We start from the raw sequence: 12,532 nt of genomic DNA, 5'->3' as shown, positions 1-12,532 counted from the left end.
TAGCTCAAATGCCATTTTGGACCGGGCGCCCGTAGCTCACGCCTGTAATCCCAGTACTTTGGGAAGCTTGAGGTGGGCGGATCACCTGAGGTCAGGAGTTCAGGACCAGCCTGCCCAACATGGTGAAACCCAATCTCTACTGAAATTACTAATTAGCAGGGCGTGGTGGCACGCGCCTGTAATGCCAAATACTAGGGAGTATGAGGCAGGAGGATAGCTCGAACCCGGGAGGTGGACGTTGCAGCGAGCACTCTAACCTGGGACCCTGTCTCAAAAAAAAAAAAAAAAAAAAGGGGGAAGTTGGCCTGGCGTGGTGGCTCACGCCTGTAATCCCCGCACTTTGGGAGGCCGAGGCCCCTGGCTTACTGGAGATCAGGAGTTCAAGACCAGCTTGGCCAACATGGTGAAACCCCATCTCTACTAAAAATGCAAAATATTTGGCCGGGCGCAGTGGCTCAGGCCTGTAATCCCAACACTTTGGGAGGTCCAGGCGGGCGGATCACGAGGTCAGGAGTTTGAGACCAGACTGGCTAACATGGTGAAACCCCATCTCTACTCCCAAAGTGCTGGGATTACAGGCTTGAGCCACCGCGCCCGGCCAGTTTTTTTTTTTTTTTTTTTGGTTGGTAGTGTTTTTGTTTTTTTGAGACTGACTGGAGTGCAGTGGCGCGATCTCGGCTCACTGCAAGCTCCGCCTCCTGGGTTCACGCTGTTCTCCTGCCTCAGCCTCCAGAGTAACTGGGACTACAGGCGCCCGCCGCCATGCTCGGCTAATTTTTTTTTTTTTTTTTTTTTTTTTTTTGGTAGAGACAGGGTTTCACTGTGTTGGCCAGGATGGTCCCTCTCAGGAGACCGCCTCGGGTTCGCGCCATTCTCCTGCCTCAACCTCCTGAGTAGCTGGGATTACAGGCGCCCACCACCATGCCCGGCTAATTTTTTGTATTTTTAGTAGAAACGGGGTTTCACCGTGTTAGCCAGGATGGTCTCGATCTCCTGACCTCGTGATCCGCCCGCCTCGGCCTCCCAAAGTGCTGTGATTACAGGCGTGAGCCACCGCGCCCGGCCTTGAAGTTTTTTTTAAGTAGGGGAGTAGTTATCTTGTGTTGTAGATTAATTTGGTGATAAGGTATAAGATGAATTTGAAATGGAAGAACGGAACTGAAGGTAGCAGTTACATGACTGCAACTCCAAATTACTGGCAATCTCCCTTATCAAAAGAAGTATTGGGTGAAAAACCGCCTTTTATAATACATTTTAAAAAATTCAAACCCACTGCATCCTAATTCATAGGGTTTTGTTTTGTTTTGTTTTTTGAGATGGAGTCTTGCTCTGGTGCCCAGGCTGATGCAGTGATGTGATCTTGGCTCACTGCAACCTCCACCTTCTGAGTTCAAGTGATTCTCCCACCTCAGCCTCCCTTATAGCTGGGATTACAGGCCTGCGCTACCACACCTGGCTAATTTTTGTATTTTTAATAGAGACAAGGTTTTGCCATGTTGCCCAGGCTGGTCTTGAACTCCTAGTCTCAAGTGATCCGCCTGCCTCAGCCTTCCACAGTGCTGGGATAACAGGTGTGAGCCACTGCGCCAGCCTAATTCACTGTTATTTACACACATACTGCCATTGCTTATTTACTTCCCTGTGTCTTCTTTGCTAAACATATTTCAAGGGATTTCATGTTAATGTAGTTCTGAAAATGGCTTCTCTCTCAAAAGATCACAAATAGTTTGTAATCAGGTTTATCCATGCATTTAGATGTTATCTCAACCATTAGCCAGTGGAACCCAAGTTGAACCAGATTTCTTTTTCAAATTCACTAAGAAGTTTAGTTTCTATAGGGGCAAAATGTATATTCAAACATATTATGAACCAGAGGTTTTGGCAAAAGAATCTGCAGCCTGAATGGCAGAAACTACAAAATATTTGGCAAGTATTAGATCCTGTTTCAAAAGTTGAATCCTTAGGTGAGTGTTGTGGCTTGTGCCTATAGTCTCAGTTACACTGGAGACTGAAGTCGGAGGATCTGCTTGAGCCCAGGAGGTCCAGGCTGCAGTGACCCATAATGTAACCAGGACACTCCAGCCTGGGTGACACAGCAAGACACTGTCTCAAAAGAAAAAAAAAAAATGTTTAATCTAACAATCTAACAATTGCCTAAGAGGAAAGAAATTACTAGGACAATTGAAAAAAATTTGTAAAAGGGTTGTAGAAACATTCTGTCAGTTATAACATCCATGTTTTCCCTGATATTTTTCTGAGGATTGAATTTATTTATTTATTTATTTATTTATTTATTTATTTTTTGAGGCGGAGTCTCACTCTGTCGCCCGGACCGGAGTGCAGTGGCCGGATCTCAGCTCACTGCAAGCTCCGCCTCCCGGGTTTACGCCATTCTCCTGCCTCAGCCTCCCGAGTAGCTGGGACTACAGGCGCCCGCCACCTCGCCCGGCTAGTTTTTGTATTTTTAGTAGAGATGGGGTTTCACTGTGTTAGCCAGGATGGTCTCGATCTCCTGACCTCGTGATCTGCCCGTCTCGGCCTCCCAAAGTGCTGGGATTACAGGCTTGAGCCACCGCGCCCGGCCTCTGAATTTATTTTTGAGACAGAGTCTCACTTCTGTAACTCAGACTGGAGTGCAGTAGTGGTATCACAGGTCACTGCAGTCTTGAGTTCGGGGGTTCAATCGATCCTCCTGTAAGGACTGAATTTAAATATATGTCCTGAGTCACAAATTGCAGAAGAGAACTTTATAGACTGACTTGAGCAATTAAAAAAATTGTTAATCGATGGTGAGATAAATTCTGTTTTATTAAGGGGGCTTTTTAATAAGATAACAACTTAGAAGTTGTTAGTTTTGTATTAGGAAGTCAAAGGAAAAGGGTGCAGAATGGTAAAAATGTCTCTTGGGTATAGGGAATAAAAATTGGGCTGGGCGCAGTGGCTCATGCCTGTAATCCCAACACTTTGGGAGGCTGAGGCAGGTGGATCACCTGAGGTCAGGAGTTCAAGACCAGCCTGGCCAACAGGGCAAAACCCCATCTCTACTAAAAATGCAAAAATTAGTTGGATGTGGTGGCAGGCACCTGTAATCTCAGCTACTTGGGAGGCTGAGGCAGAGGAATTGCTTGAACCTGGGAGGCAGAGGTTGCAGTGAGCCGAGGTCATGCCATTGCATTTCAGCCTGGGCAACAAGAGCGAAATTCTGTCTCAAATAAATAAATAAATAAATAGGCCATAAACCTTAAAAGAGATATTATGACCCAGCTTAATATAAACATCACTAGGAGCCACTTGTAGTCCAAGCTACTTGAGAAGCTGAGGTGGGAGGATTGCTTGAGCCCAAGAGTTCAAGTCCAGCCTGAGCAATGTAGGGAGACCCTGTCTTTGAAAAAATAATTTTTTTTTTTTTTGAGATGGAGTCTTGCTCTGTCGCCCAGGCTGGAATGCAGTGGCGCAATCTCAGCTCATTGGAACCTCTACCTCCTGGGTTCAAGCAATTCTCCTGCCTCAGCCTCCCAAGTAGCTGGGATTACAGGCAACTGCCACCATGTCGGCTAATTTTTTGGGGTTTTTTTAGCAGAGATGGGGTTTCACCATGTTGGCCAGGCTGGTCTTGAACTCCTGACCTCAGGTGGTCCGCCTGCCTCAGCCTCCCAAAGTGCTGGGATTACAGACGTGAGCCACTGTGCCTGGCAAATAAAATCATTTTTTAAATTACTTATGTTTTAGGCCATGCATGGTGGCTCATGCCTGTAATCCCAACATTTTGGGAGGCCAAGGTGGGAGGATGGCTTGAGGCCAGGAGTTCAAAACCTGCCTGGGTGGCCGTGAGCAATGATTCACTCCTATAATCCCAGCACTTTGGGAGGCCGAGGCAGGTAGATCATCTGAAGTCAGGAGTTCAAGAACAGCCTGGTCAACATGGTGAAACCCCATATTTACTAAAAATACAAAAATTAGCTGGGTGTGGTGGCACATGCCTGCAGTCCCAGCTATTTGGGAGGCTGAGGCAGGAGAATCGCTTGCACCCAGGAGGCAGAGGTTGCAGTGAGCCAAGAATGCGTCACTGTACTCCAACTGGGATGACAGAGCGAGACTCTGTTTCAAAACAAAAACAGAAACAGGCTGGGTGTGGTGGCTCACGCCTGTAATTGCAGCACTTGGGGAGGCTGAGGTGGGCAGATCACGAGGTCAGGTGCATCCTGGCTAACACGGTGAAACCCCGTCTCTACTAAAAATACAAAAAATTAGCTGGGCCTGGTGGCAGCACCTGTAGTCCCAGCTACTCGGGAGGCTGAGGCAGGAGAATGGTGTGGAACCAGGAGGCGGAGATCGTGCCACTGCACTCCAGCCTGGGCGACAGAGCAAGACTCTGTCTCAAAACAAAACAAAAACAGGAACAAAAACAAAAACCTGGCCGGGCGCGGTGGCTCATGCCTGTAATCCCAGCACTTTGGGAGGCCGAGGTGGGCGGATCATCTGAAGTCAGGAGTTCGAGACCAGCCTGGCCAACATGGTGAAACCCCATCTCTACTAAAAATACAAAAATTAGCTGGGTGCAGTGGCAGGTGCCTGTAATCCCAGCTACTCGGGAGGCTGGGGCAGGAGAATCGCTTGAATCTGGGAGGCAGATGTTGCAGTGAGCCAAGATCACGCCACTGCACTCCAGCCTGGGCGACAAAGCGAGACTTCATCTCAAAAACAAAAAAACAAAAACAAAAACCTGCCTGGGCAACATAGCCAGATCCTGTCTCTGAAAAAAAAAAAAAATATATTTGATGCCATTATTATCTTCTCAATAATATTGAAGCATAGCCTACTGGGGCCGGAGGCAATGGCTCAGGCCTGTAATCCCACCACTTTGGGAGGCCTAGGCGGGCAGATCACCTGAGGTCAGGAGTTCGAGAGCAGCCTGGCCAACATGGTGAAACTCTGTCTTTACTAAAAATACAAAATTAGCCAGGCATGGTAGTGTGCGCCTGTAATCCTAGCTACTTGGGTGGCTGAGGCAGGAGAATCGCCTGAACTCAGGAGGTGGAGGATGCAGTGAGCAGAGATCATGCCATTGCACTCCAGCCTGGGCAACAAGAGTGAAACTCTGTCTCAAAAAAAAAAAAAAAAAAAAAAAAAAAAAGCAGCATAGCCTATTCATTTGGTTTGGAGAAAGTTTTACAAAGAGTACTGTATTTTGTGCTGAGTAGTTTTCTCATGTCCTTTTCTTTTTTTTTTAATGTGGTTATTTTTGAGACAATATCTCTCTGTCGCCCAAGCCGAAGTACAGGGGCACGATCATGGCCCATTGCAGCCTCAACCTTCTAGGCTCAAGTGATCTTCCCACTTCAGCCTCCTGAGTTGCTTGGGCTACAGCAGTGAGCCATCATGCCTGATTGAGTTTTCTCATATTCTGAGGTTTTTTTTTTTTTGTCATGGTTGTCGTTCAAACAAAATGTCTCAGATATTTATTACTGAACCAGCCTACTAGTGCACAGCATATCAACAAAGAAAAAACATTTCCCAAGAAAACATATCCGACTGTCCAGATATTTTCAGCTTGATGTGGTTAAGATCATAGTGACCTTGATACAGCAAAAATGTGTGCCGTCTCATGTGCAATTCCTTATATTCCTTAGTTCTCCTCTAATGTCTCCTCTTGGAGTAGTACCTGATTTTAAGTTTTCTTCCAAATCCAATGGGCAATGGGATGATTTTGCTTTTGTTTCTTGGCCAGGAATCACTTGATTAATCTCAAAGTCTCTTGAGAAGACATGGCCAGAAACAGAGTCAACCACACTCAATACAATGGCAGAGAAAAGACAGGGAGCTCATACTCTGAGTTTTGTTTTGCACTACCAGTGTGTCATGGGCCAGCATCAATATGAACATCTTTACAGGAAAGAAGAGCCTTTTAAAAGCTATTTACACACCGGGCGCTGTGGCTTATGCCTGTAATCCCAGCACTTTGGGAGACCAAGGTGGGCGGGTCACAAGGTCAGGCGTTTGAGACCAGCCTGGCCAATATGGTAAAACCCTGTCTGTACTAAAAATAGAAAAATTAGCCGGGCGTGGTGGCATGCACCTGTAGTCCCAGCTACTCGGGAGGCGGAGGCAGGAGAACCGCTTGAACCCGGGAGGTGGAGGTTGCAGTGAGCCAAGGTTGCACCATTGCACTCCAGCCTGGGCAACAGAGTGAGAGTCCGTCTCAAAAAAAAAAAAAAAAAAAAAAGCTAATAAGGTATTTACCTGTAAAAATGGCATGCATTGAAGTATTTTTAAAATGGTGGCCGGGTGCGGTAGCTCATACTTGTAATCCCAGCCTTTGGAGGCTAAGGTGGGCAGATCACAAGGTTAGGAGATCGAGATCATCCTGGCTAACACGGTCAAACCTTGTCTCTACTAAAAATACAAGATATTATGCCAGGTGCGGTGGCTCACGCCTGTAATCCCAGCACTTAGGGAGGCTGAGGTGGGCAGATCGCAAGGTCAGGAGATCGAGACCATCCTGGCTAACACGGTGAAACCCCGTCTCTACTAAAAATACAAAAAAAAAAAAAAAAGCCGGGCGTGGTGGTGGGTGCCTGTAGTCCCAGCTACTCGGGAGACTGAGGCAGGACAATGGTGTGAGGCCGGGAGGCAGAGCTTGCAATGAGCCGAGATCGCTCCACTGCACTCCAGCCTGGGCAACAGAACAAGACTCTGTCTCAAAAAACAACAAAAGAAATTAGCTGGGCGTGGTGGCCCGCACCTGTAGTCCCAGCTACTGGGGAGGCTGAGGCAGGAGAATCACCTGAACCCAGAAGGCGGAGGTTGCATTGAGCCGAGATCGCACCACTGCACTCTAGCCTGGGCGACAGAGCAAGACTCCATCTCAAAAATAAATAAAATATATAAAAAATAAAAATATAAATTATCTTCTGCTGGTCACGGTGGCTCATGCCTGTAAACCCGTTACTTTGGGAGGCTGAGGTGGTTGGATCACTTGAGGTCAAGAGTTCGAGACAGCCTGGCCAACATGGCAAAACCCGTCTTTCCTAAAAATACTAAAATTAGGCCAGGTGCGGTGGCTCATGCCTATAATCCCAGCACTCTGGGAGGCCGAGGCAGGTGGATCATGAGGTCAGGAGTTCAAGACCAGCCTGGGCAAGATGGTGAAAACTCGTCTCTACTAAAAATGCAAAAATTAGCCGGGCGTGGTGGCAGGTGCCTGGAATCCTAGCTACTCAGGAGGCTGAGACAGGAGAATTGCTTGGACCCAGGCAGCAGAGGTTGCAGTGAGCCAAGATTGCGCCATTGCACTCCAGCCTGGGCGATAGAGGAGTAAAACTCCATCTCAAAAAAAAAAAACCAAAAAAACAAATTAGCTGGGCGTGGTGATACACGCCTGTAGTTCCAGCTACTTGGGAGGCTAAGGCAGGAGAATTGCTTGAACCCGGAGGTGTAGGTTGCAGTGAGTTGAGATTGTGCCATTGCACTCTCAGCCTGGGCCACAGAGCAGGACTCTGTCTCCAAAAAAAAAAAAAAGTTCTTCTACCCCCATGTCCCCAACCTCCAGGCTGGGGCAATCCCAGGCTGTGGATAGATACTGGTCCTTGGCCTATTAGGAAAGGAGCCACACAGCAAGAGAAGAGCGCTGTGTGAGCCAGCATTACTGCCTGAGCTCTCCCTCTTACCAGATCAGTGATGGCATTAGATTCTCATAGGAATGCAAACCCTGTTGTGAACTGCACATTCGAGGGATCTAGGTTGCACTCGCCTTATGAGAATTTTTTTTTTGATACAGGATCTCTGTCACCCTGGGTGGAGTGCAGTGGCGTGATCTTCGCTCACAGCAACCTCCACCTCCCGGGTTCAAGCGATTCTCCTGCCTCAGCCTCCTGAGTAGCTGGGATTACAGGTGCTTGCCACCGCACCTGGCTATTTATTTATTTATTTTGAGACGGAGTTTCGGTCTGTCGCCCAGGCTGGAGTGCAGTGGTGTGATCTCGGCTCACTGCAAGCTCCGCCTCCCAGGTTCACGCCATTCTCCTTCCTCAGCCTCCCAAGTAGCTGGGACTACAGGTGCCTGCCACCATGCCCTTCTAATTTTTGTATTTTTAGTAGAGACGGAGTTTCACCGTGTTAGCCAGGATGGGCTCGATCTCCTGACTTTGTGATCTGCCTGCCTCACCCTCCCAAAGTGCTGGGATTACAGGCATGAGCCACTGTGCCCTGCCGTGCCCGGCTAATTTTTGTATTTTTAGTGGAGACAGGGTTTTGTGATATTGGCCAGGCTGGTGTGGAACTCCTAACCTCAGGTGATCCACCAGCCTCAGCCTCCCAAAGTGCTAGGATGACAGGAGTGAGCCACTGTGCCTGGCCACTTACGAGAATCTAATGCTTGATGGAACAGTTTCATTCCAGAACTATTCCCTCACCATGGAAAAACTTGTCTTGCACAAAACCCATTTCTGGTGCCAAAAACATTGAGGACCACTGTTCTACCCCAAACATCACCTTATATTATGTTTATATTATAGAAAATAAGACCCCTGAGTGGGCAGGGTGGCTCATTCCTGTAATCCCAGTACTTGGGGGGCCAAGACGGGAGGATTGCTTGAACCCAGGAGTTTGAGACCAACCTGGACAACATAGGGAGAGCCCGTCACTACAAAAATAAAAAATTAGCCAGATGTGGTATATGGTGATGCTGGGATTACAGGCATGAGTTACGGTGCATGGCCTAGTGGACACATTTCTTGAGTGAGAGCACTGCTGTCATACTTTTCTCACTATTCTCAGTCCCTGGCACATAGTAGTTGCTCAAAAATGTTTGTTAAATATATTAATAATTTAGCTGTAATGGAGAAAAACTACAGACAAACCAGTCATGGTAGTATAGGCAAGAGATTAGACCCAGAACTAAAGCAGTGGCAGTAGGAATGGACAGATAAAGCTAACCCAGAATTTTGATGTATTTCTAACCTTGAAGACCAGTTAGAAAAGGAGTCAGAGAAGGAGGTTTCTAGTTTGGGAGACTGGGTGAAATTCGACACCATTAGCTGAGACTGAAAGGGACAGATGGAGGAGTAGAAATATGATTTAATATTGTTTATATTTAGTAGTTGAGGAAAGGGATTTTTTTGTGGCTTGTTTAGGAATGGGATGTTTTATCATGTTTGATGGGTAAGAAAAGAAGCCAGTGGAAAGAGAGGAGGGGTTGATGAAGACAGGATAACAGGGAGAACAAGGTCTGGTATGAGGCAGGAGAGGATAAAGGCCAAAGGAAAGAGAGAAGGCATTAGGAAGAGGGAAGGAGATGAAAGTAAGTCTAAGGGAAGGGCTTTTAAACTTGATTCTGGCGCTTGCACTCTCTCTTGCTCTGTGTGTATCTGTGTGTATACACACAAAGAATATACATACATACACACACATATATATGTGTGTATATATATATATACATACACACATTTTGTTTTGAGACACAGCCTCCATTGCTCAGCCTGGAGTGTAGTGATGTGATTGTAGCTCACTGCAGCCTTGACCTCCCCAGGCTCAGGTGATCCTCCCACCTCAGTCTCCCAAGTAGCTGATACTATATATATAGGTGTGCACTACCACTCCCAGCTAATTTAAAAAAGTATTTTGTAGAGATGGGGTTTTGCCATGTTGGTCAGGCTAGTCTCGAACTCCTGACCTCAGGTGATCCGCCCACCTCAGCCTCCCAAAGTGCTGGGATTACAGGGGTGAGCCACCGCGTCCGGCAATTGTTGTATTTTGAGTAGAGATGAGGTTTCACCATGTTGGCCAAGCTGGTCTTGGACTCCTGACCTCAAGTGATCCACCCACCTCGGCCTCCCAAAGTGCTGGGATTACAGGCATGAGCCACTGCGCCCGACCTGTTCTTGATCTCTTTGTTTTTTTTTTTTTTATTTTTTTATTTTTTTTTTTTTTTATTTTTTTATTTTTTTATTTTTTTTTTTTTTTTGTTGAGACGGAGTCTCGCTGTGTCGCCCAGGCTGGAGTGCAGTGGCCGGATCTCAGCTCACTGCAAGCTCCGCCTCCCGGGTTTACGCCATTCTCTCGCCTCAGCCTCCCGAGTAGCTGGGACTACAGGCGCCCGCCATCTCGCCCGGCTAATTTTTTGTATTTTTTTAGTAGAGACGGGGTTTCACCGTGTTAGCCAGGATGGTCTCGATCTCCTGACCTCGTGATCCGCCCGTCTCGGCCTCCCAAAGTGCTGGGATTACAGGCTTGAGCCACCGCGCCCGGCCTTTTTTTTATTTTATTTATTTATTTATTTATTTATTATTTATTTATTATTTTTGAGACGGAGTCTTGCTCTGCCACCCAGGCTGGAGTGCAGTGGCCAGATCTCAGCTCACTGCAAGCTCCTCCTCCCGGGTTTACGCCATTCGCCTGCCTCAGCCTCCCGAGTAGCTGGGACTACAGGCGCCCGCCTCGTCGCCCGGCTAGTTTTTTGTATTTTTAAGTAGAGACAGGGTTTCACCGTATTAGCCAGGATGGTCTCGATCTCCTGACCTCGTGATCCGCCCATCTCGGCCTCCCAAAGTGCTGGGATTACAGGCTTGAGCCACCGCGCCTGGCCTGATCTCTTTGAAGTGTCACCACAGAGGGGTCCCTATTCATACCCCAAGAGGGGGTTGTTGGGCCTCAAGCAAGAAAGAATTCAGACACCTCCGTATAGTAAAGTGAAAACAAGTTTATTAAGAAAGTAAAGAAATAGGCCGGGCGCGGTGGCTCAAGCCTATAATCCCAGCACTTTGGGAGGCCGAGGTGGGCGGATCACGAGGTCAGGAGATCAAGACCATCCTGGCTAACATGGTGAAACCCCGTCTCTACTAAAAAAAAATACAAAAAACTAGCCGGGTGAGGTGGCGGGCGCCTGTAGTCCCAGCTACTCGGGAGGCTGAGGCAGGAGAATGGCATAAACCGGGAGGCGGAGCTTGCAGTGAGCTGAGATCCGGCCACTGCACTCCAGCCTGGGTGACAGAGCGAGACTCCGTCTCAAAAAAAAAAAAAAAAAAAAAAGAAATAGCCGGGCGCCGTGGCTCAAGCCTGTAATCCCAGCACTTGGGAGGCCGAGACGGGCGGATCACGAGGTCAGGATCGAGACCATCCTGGCTAACACGGTGAAACCCCGTCTCTACTAAAAAATACAAAAATCTAGCCGGGCGAGGTGGCGGGCGCCTATAGTCCCAGCTACTCGGGAGGCTGAGGAAGGAGAATGGCGTGAACCCGGGAGGCGCAGCTTGCAGTGAGCTGAGATCTGGCCACTGCACTCCAGCCTGGGTGACAGAGCGAGACTCCGTCTCAAAAAAAAAAAAAAAAAAAAAAAAAAAAGGAAAGTAAAGAAATAGGCCGGGCGCGGTGGCTCAAGCCTGTAATCCCAGCACTTTGGGAGGCCGAGGCTGGCGGATCACGAGGTCAGGAGATCGAGACCATCCTGGCGAACACTGTGAAACCCCGTCTCTACTAAAAAATACAAAAAAACTAGCCGGGCGAGTGGCGGGCGTCTGTAGTCCCAGCTACTCGGGAGGCTGAGGCAGGAGAATGGCGTGAACCCGGGAGGCGGAGCTTGCAGTGAGCTGAGATCGGCCACTGCACTCCAGCCCCCGCGACAGAGCAAGACTCCGTCTCAAAAAAAAAAAAAAAAAAAAAAAAGAATGGCTATTCCATAGCCAGAGCAGCCCGGAGGGCTACTGGTTGACTACTTTTATGATTATTTATTGATTACATGCTAAACAAGGGGTGGATTATTTATGAGCTTTCTGGGAAAGGCATGACAATTCCCGGAACTGATGGCTCCTCCCCTTTTTAGACTTATTGGATAATTTCCTGACTTTGCCATGACATCTGTAAACCTTCATGGTGCTAGTGGGAGTGTCTTTTGGTGTGCTAATGAATTATAAGCATATAATGAGCAGTGAGGATGACGAGGGGGTCGCTTTTTGTCGCCATCTTGGTTTTGGTGGTCTTTGGCCGGCTTCTTTACCACATGCTGGTTTTATCAGCAAAATCTTTGTGACCTGTACCTTGGGCCGACCTCCTATTTCATCCTGTGACATAGAATGCCTGATATCCTGGTAATGCAGCCCAGGAGGTCTCAGCCTCATTTTACCCTGCTCTAATTCAAGATGGAATTGCTCTTGTTCAAAGGCCTCTGACCTAAGTGTTTGATGTAGTTGACCAGTCATTCCTTTTTCTTGAAAAGGCTGTCTTCTGTTTCTTTTTTTGTTATTTATTTATTTTTTGAGACAGGGTCTCACTCTGTCACCCAGGATGGAGTGCAGTGGTGCCATCCCGGCTCACTGCAACCTCCACCTCACAGATTCAAGCAATTCTCCCGCCTCAACCTACCAAGTAGCTGGGAGTACAGGTGCGCACCACCACACCTGGCTATTTTTGTGTTTTTAGTAGAGACAGGGTTTCATCATGTTGGCCAGGTTGGTCTCAAACTCCTGGCCTAAGGTGATCCACCTGCCTCGGCCCCTAAAGTGCTGGGATTACAGAGGTGAGCCACCGCACCTGGCCTTAT

This window comes from Trachypithecus francoisi, unplaced genomic scaffold (genome assembly GCF_009764315.1).
Source record: "Trachypithecus francoisi isolate TF-2019V2 unplaced genomic scaffold, Tfra_2.0 Lachesis_group11, whole genome shotgun sequence".
NCBI lineage: Eukaryota > Metazoa > Chordata > Mammalia > Primates > Cercopithecidae > Trachypithecus > Trachypithecus francoisi.
This window is presented reverse-complemented; position numbering follows the sequence as displayed.